General features: G+C 35.8%; 1 long non-coding RNA gene across 1 annotated transcript; it reads right to left on the reverse strand.

Moving 5' to 3' along the window:
* Positions 1–571: 571 nt before the first annotated feature.
* On the reverse strand, positions 572–2,202 carry LOC140166837 (uncharacterized). Its single transcript, XR_011860903.1, has 3 exons — positions 1,942–2,202; positions 1,310–1,395; positions 572–657 (listed from the first exon to the last, which is right to left on the reverse strand). It is a non-coding gene; the product is annotated as an uncharacterized lncRNA (long non-coding RNA).
* Between the last annotated feature and the right edge of the window lie 5,017 nt (positions 2,203–7,219).

The raw sequence follows: 7,219 nt of genomic DNA on the forward strand, positions 1-7,219 counted from the left end.
GAGCAACATGAAACGTATTTTACTCAACAAATATTGAGCAAAAAACACTTTCGAGTTGTATTGTGGCTCCATCTGCAGCTGGAACAAAGCAGTATTTTAAACTAAAAGAATGAAAAGAATACGAAATTAAATATAATATTCTGCATTTTCCTGGTTTTATTTTCAAAATAGGTATCAAATAAATCACAATATAGCATGTCTATTGTCTCATTACCCAATGTGAGCAAACATAGAATAAAATAGAAGCCGGTCACCTCTCCCAAAACTTTTGATGTGAAAAAGTCATTTGAAAATTAATGTTATAGATGCTGAGTGTTTTAAAAGGGACAGAAATTAAGTCTTCACTTCATTATGTTTTAACACTCAAGAATGGTCTAATGTTACCAGGTTCTTTAGTAGCTGATATAGTGTCCAGGAACTGCCAAATAGCAGTGATCAGCCTGTACATGTACTGGATATGCTAAGTCATTGTATGTGAAGGATTTGGTATATCTTGTGCACAAGTTCTACAACTTTCATCACTGTTGCGCATTGAAAAAGCTTGCCTATCCATTATATATAAAAACACTGCTCTGGATTCAACTTGCTTCACAAGTATATAAATGGCAGCGTGCGTCCAGTAAAGTTGGCGAGGAACCAGTCCAAAGCTGTGCCTTCCTGAAACATGTAATAAAGGACATTAATTTCATGGATTGGGACTATTCAAGTGAAATAAAGCCTTAAAATAGAAAATCCACCACCTTTTCATTGTATCAACCATAAATCAAAATGTGTTTGGTACTCGAAAGTGATGAAGTAGATGGAAGGTTTAAAATATAAATAACCAAATTTATGGATGTCTTATTTAAACTGTCTATAATTGGTCAGATGGTATGTAACCAAAAATGAAAACTCTTGCTGAAATTCTTGAAATATTAAAGCAAATATGACATATTTACATGTAATTTACATTGTAATCACCCATTGCATTGACATTTCTACTTTCATGCGATTTTGCAAATATTTAAAATATCTTTATAATTATTATATTATTATTCCTGTGATAGCGGGCAATGCTATTTTCAAGGGGACACAAACTTTAGGAGACAAGAATTTACAGAAATGGTAAACAAGATAATTATAAGATTCGCGCTTGATTATTCAAAGTTCACGATAGCCAACACCTGTCGGGTGAGGATGAGAGGTTCTACATGGAGTTTTCCCCTTGGCATTTGAGGTTTCATGAACTACACATTCAATGAACTACATGTATTCTGAAATGTACAAAGAAATTGGCAAGTTAAATGCAACATTATTGATAGAAATTTACCTGTTGACTGACGTTCGTGCATTTTTCTTCAACACCTTTCCTGGAAAGAGGTAGGGCAGCACAAAAATCCCGAAGTCACATCTGATCTGTAAGTAAAATATAGATCAATATTATAAATGCACTGAAAAAGAAAACTGCCTATGGAAAAAAATTTCAAGTGATATTTTGCAATGGTTTCACTCTCCTACATAAATTATAACTGCAAAAAAAGTTATGTGGCACGAGTCAACATCAGGATCAGGGACGTAGCAAGAGCTTTGGGGCATATGGACAAGGAGTAGTGTGAGGCCTTCTAAATATCTCCTTTATCAGCCCTATCCCTATCCACTTCATTTTCGCTTTTGCTCGGGCCCATGGACTTTGTCCACCCTATCCGCTTGCTGATACGCCCCTGGTCCCCGGGCCTGGTCCACATCAGCGTATGTACTTCGAGGTTGCTCAGACTAGTACATAAGATATACGATCGCAAATATACAAGTACACAGCTAGCATGGTGAGCCGATGCCCATACTGATAAGCTTAACTAACTTAAAAACCTGTCTATATCCGGTTCAAATCATACAATAAGATTTCTAAATTGTGTAACAGGTATATGGACATAAAGTTATGAATAATAGTAATGAAATTAGTACCTTCAAATATTGGTTGTACTGCTGACAAACTCCATTCCACCAGCAGACACTGCACCTCCGCATCCCGGCTCCGCTTTTATACGCCATGATGACATGAATTTTAATACGTCGTCGAATTAAACTTACTCCGCGTGTTGAATTTACTACGCGATTTGAGTAAAATACAATGTGGCGATTAAAATATTTTACTTCTTTCCATTGACCATTTTTTACTCTGGCAAAGAGTTGTGTCAAATATCGTCTTTTACTCGTTGATGAGTAAATAATTTGTCTATTTTTTAATCAACATACTTTAGTCGGTAGCACTTTACTCCTTATTTTTTGCTGTGCAACAAAACACACTTATCCAGCAGCCTTCTTCTTGTTGTTATTTACTAAGTCTATTGTTCTTGATGTTTATCCTGAGTCACTTATCCTGCGAAGATTACTGTTCAGCGAAGTCCACTGAAGACTTTTATAATCCCATGCGTAAAATCCTTTGCGTATAAAATCCTTGCTCAGAAATGGTGCTGCTTTCTCCACACTTCACTCCTTGCGCAGTTCTCCAAACACTTTTAAGTTCAAACTCCTTGCGCCGTTCTCTATCTCCAAAATGGTGCTATACTTTCACCTTTCACACACTTTCTTCAGGAAACAGGACTGCGTTGCAGTTGTCCCCCTGTTTCCACTTATATTGACAGATGTGTTTTTCATAAACCAGACTTCAGCAAATCGACAGAAGAATATAATTTCCTTTCTTGGAAGAGGTACGCACTTTGACGTAAACTAGATCCTCTCCGACGTCACTGGCAGGTAGTAGTACATTGACTACATAAAATATTTCTGGTTCGTTGAAGGAAATGGACTGTAAGCACATTAGCTAGCCCAGAACAACACTATAAACTGTGAAGAATTATGTTTACATTTTCTTATATACCATGCAGCATTGGGAAATCCCATTATTTTAATAGCCAATTACTATTCTACAACACATGATGTAATCTTGGAAATTCCCAAGCCTTAATTATAACATTAATCTTTCACATAACAGCACTTCCTGAGGGGATTCCTATGATGTCATCATATCCATTTCACAATCTCAGGGGAATTCACCAACTGTCCAAAATTTGTTGTTGCTCAGCTTGATGCCTGAGAGGGGAATCCCTAAAATGTCTCATGAAATAGACGTAAACAAAGATAAATAATACAAAAAAAATTACTCAGGGCACATCACATTGCCGTATTTCTGATTGATGATAGTGAAATAAACTTGAACTGTAGGGCAGCGGGCAACCGACCTTCGGGAAGCGTTAATGAGTCTGTTGATGATGGGGACGAGCACCTCCAGAAGCTATCCTTTAAAAGCCTTGTGGGAACGGTTCGAAACTAACATGACTGTAAGGGATTCAGAGATGAACTTTAAACATCTTCCGGGTTAGATTGACATGCTGAAACTAAAGGAACGAAGTGTTGCAAGACTCTGAAATATTATCTTTTAGAGCCTGATCCGATGTCATTGATCTTTGAATAAAGCGGCAAATATATACAAATGCGCCGACAGGGAAGCATTTTCAAAAGCCTGTCGTAAAATATTTTTTATGTAAACCTGTTTAGCAATTATAAACTTTAAATTGCACATCTTTTAAAAAAGAAAATAACATACAATAACACAATGGCACCCAATTGGGTGAAACCGCAAAAACTAATAAAATCATTTATAATTATTTTTGTGCTTTATTTATTTAATTTTCTTCCCCTGTGCAATCACTAATGATGCTTTTAGACTATGCTTTACTTTGTAAATAACTCAAATATGCATCGTTATTTTCAGTGCTAAAGTTATTGTCCGTATCTTCTCACTACCAATAGAATTCTAAATCTAGTATTAAGCTAACAATGTTATTGGAAATTCAATGTATCAGAGATGACACCTCTATAGGAGACGGTTGGACTTGATGTTATATCGGAAAATGTAGTATACAATGTATATTATACATGAAACCTTGATATAAATTATAACTATATGTATGCATATGGAATATTGTTTTTCTAATTAATCGTTTAATATATTCCTTTTAGCTGTACATCATACAAGCTATAACATTTGACGTTCGTAAGCCTTTTATATATCTTTCCGATGTTGTTATTGGAGACACGATAAATACAAGGCTGATAGGCTATTTATTGGACACTAATGCCCTTACATATAGACTAATTGATTACACGCATCATTTATTTTACAAACTATAAATCTATGATACAGGGTGTATCAAAATGATTGGTACCCATTAATATCCACTTAGTATGGCAAAGACTGTCACATCAACATACAGTAAAATATCCCCTTTATTTGTGGATTTATGTTATAACAGGTCATAAAACTATAATTTGCAGTCATTTCAAGAGGATCTAACGTTGAATTTGGAATTAAAGCAGGCGTTTCATTGGACAACAAGGTTGATGGGTACCAATCATTTTGATACACCCTGTATGCCTATATAAATTTGGAACTTTAAGTACCAATGTCTAGTATTAAACACATTTCCCATACAACTTTGCCCAAAGATGCAATCAAACGTTAAAAGGTTGTATCCACGCTTTTAGCCACTGATCATATTGTATGGGAGCACGGTGGCCGAGCGGAACGGGCTACGACTCATAATCGGAAGTTTGCGGGTTCGAGCCCCGGCGACGCCATCGTGTTGTGCCCTTGAGTAAGGCACTTTATCTCGATTACTCCTCTCCACCAGGTGTGAAATGGGGAGCTGTTATGAATACTGTCCATTGAGCGCCGCCCAAAGGTATGAGCATGCCTTGGGCATTGTATGGCAGCTGACATATTCTATCGACGGCGGAATAAATGTAAAGCGCTTTGGTACATGTTCACATGTGAAAGGCGCTGTATAAATATCAACATTTATTTAACATTTATTAATGTTTTATGCGCTTTCATGACTAACCTGTTAACTGTTATACGAAAAGCACGATTATTTTAAAGAAAATGATGATTAATCATGTATCCAAAACCACTATAATTTCTTGACAAATTGACAATTCTTGACAAATTTGCGTAGAAACTGCAGAATAATATCAGTATGATATTGTAGGTTGTCGAGACAGTCAATCCTGTGCCCAGTTGAAAATAAAGTGTTAGTATCTGTTGCCTAGCTGTGTCGCAGATATTTGGACTATTGCAGAGAGATACGAAATAGCAAGCTGTGGTAAAAACAAGCTTTTATTCATTGTGTCATTAAGGTATATCTTGAGGAGATTACATTGCTGTTTATCAAAATAATATTAGTTTGTTGCTTGCAACAGGTCTTGGTTGAATAATAAATATCGCGTAACCACCGGTTTGAACCTTTGCACTAGCTGACTATAGCAGATCAATATAAAAAGGGAAAATTGGCAATAGCGTGCTATATTTGTAGAAATTATTCTAAACATATAAATTAAAAGAAAGAAAGAAAGAAAAAGAAAGAAAGAAAGAAAGAAAGAAAGAAAGAAAGAAAGAAAGAAAGAAAGAAAGAAAGAAAGAAAGAAAGAAAGAAAGAAAGAAAGAAAGAAAGAAAGAAAGAAAGAAAAGAAAGAAAGAAAGAAAGAAAGAAAGAGAGCTGGTAGCTTAATGGATAGAGCGTCCGTCTGGTAATCGGAAGGTCGTGGGTTCGAATCCCATGCCGGCACATTGTGTGTCGGTTGGGATTTGTGTTTATTTTATTGTCTTGTTTAATTGTAACACTTGGGTTGGTAAACTATTCTTTCTTTTTTATTAATTATATTCGGTTTCTCTTTTCTAATGGTACAGGAATTTGCCCTATGTTGCATTGATCCACACAGAGGGAAAAGGGCACGGCACTTCTCCGTCTGGCAATCCCCACTGAACATTTTCACTGTCCAGAAACAGCCCGTGTGATACATTCTCAGGATTCCAGATACCAACGGTAGCCATATCAGATGTGTTATCATCCCTCACCTGCCAATTTTTCAACGTGTATTTACCAAATAGATCACCGTTTTCATAAAATGAGAATTGTACATTAGAGTTATAAATAACCGAAACATTGAGCAGCTAGTTACGTTGTAGATTCTCACCCAAAGTTCATTTTCACGCTAGCGTCCAATGCATATTAGCTATCGCAAATACTGCATTAATAACTTGAGTTTCAAGATGGGGAATCGGAATAGGGCAAGAACCCCAATCTGTGCAATTATTAGCCACGTAGATATCTATACCATTGGCTAGCATTCTCGTACACCTGTAAGGTTAATTCTAGGATAAACTAGTGAAAGACCATTGTAAATTGTGCATAAAGTCAGATAAATATACTGTCATGTAAGAGTTTTAGATGTGACGATAATCATGTCAATAACATCAAAATTAGGTCCCCAGGCGTCACTCAACTGGCGATGCCGATAATGGTAAACTTTCTATCTATACCAAACTACTCTTCGATAGCTCTTAATACCGCATGTGCTGCAATCCACACAAAAATGTAACAATAACTATTACTCTTGTTCTCTAAAGTTGATTTGATACCGGCAAATGGCCACAATGCAGATATCAAAACTCTCAGCTTAAGTTTGAATTTGGCGTGCACCGTGTATATTATAATGAATCTATCGAATAGAATAGTGCAATGTACTTCCAATTGTAATGCAACAGAAAAAATATGATTGTATTGACTCGTATGGTTCTTTTGGCCCCTAATTTAATAACGAATTAATTAAATTTCTATATGATTTAACGCTAATAAGTTGTCCCTTAATGTCCAGAAAAGGAGTTATATAATATTTAAAAACCGTCATAGGAATCGTATGTATCACAATACCCATATAGTTATCGATGGCATTTGAACTTGTTAAAGTAACTCATACTACGTTTGTGGGTGTTAATTGTTCTTGCAGTTAGCAGCCTGGACAACCGATTATTTTGTTTAGCAAGGCTCACTCAGTCATTTAATGTGGCAATACAAACGATCGAATTTGGTGTTGAAACGAGCTAAATTTTGAGTTACACTTTTCAATGTAAAATTAATTTTCTCGGCCAAATGAAATGCAATCATTTTAATTTTTTCAGTAAATGTCAGGTCAAATTGTAGTGCTTGATACTTATTTTTTTTTTCAAATCCTAGTGTTAAACTTAGGCGTGAAATTCAGTAATTTCGTGTAAGATTTTCGATTTTGATAGGCTTAAACTCTGCCCGCGAGCCTTTTCTTGGATCAACCTTTTAGCTTTTCAAAGTAATATAGTACGCTAATGAAGGATTTTTCCCAACTTTCTAACGCACATCACCGTGAG

Source organism: Amphiura filiformis, chromosome 1 (assembly GCF_039555335.1).
Source record: "Amphiura filiformis chromosome 1, Afil_fr2py, whole genome shotgun sequence".
Taxonomy (NCBI): Eukaryota; Metazoa; Echinodermata; class Ophiuroidea; order Amphilepidida; family Amphiuridae; genus Amphiura; species Amphiura filiformis.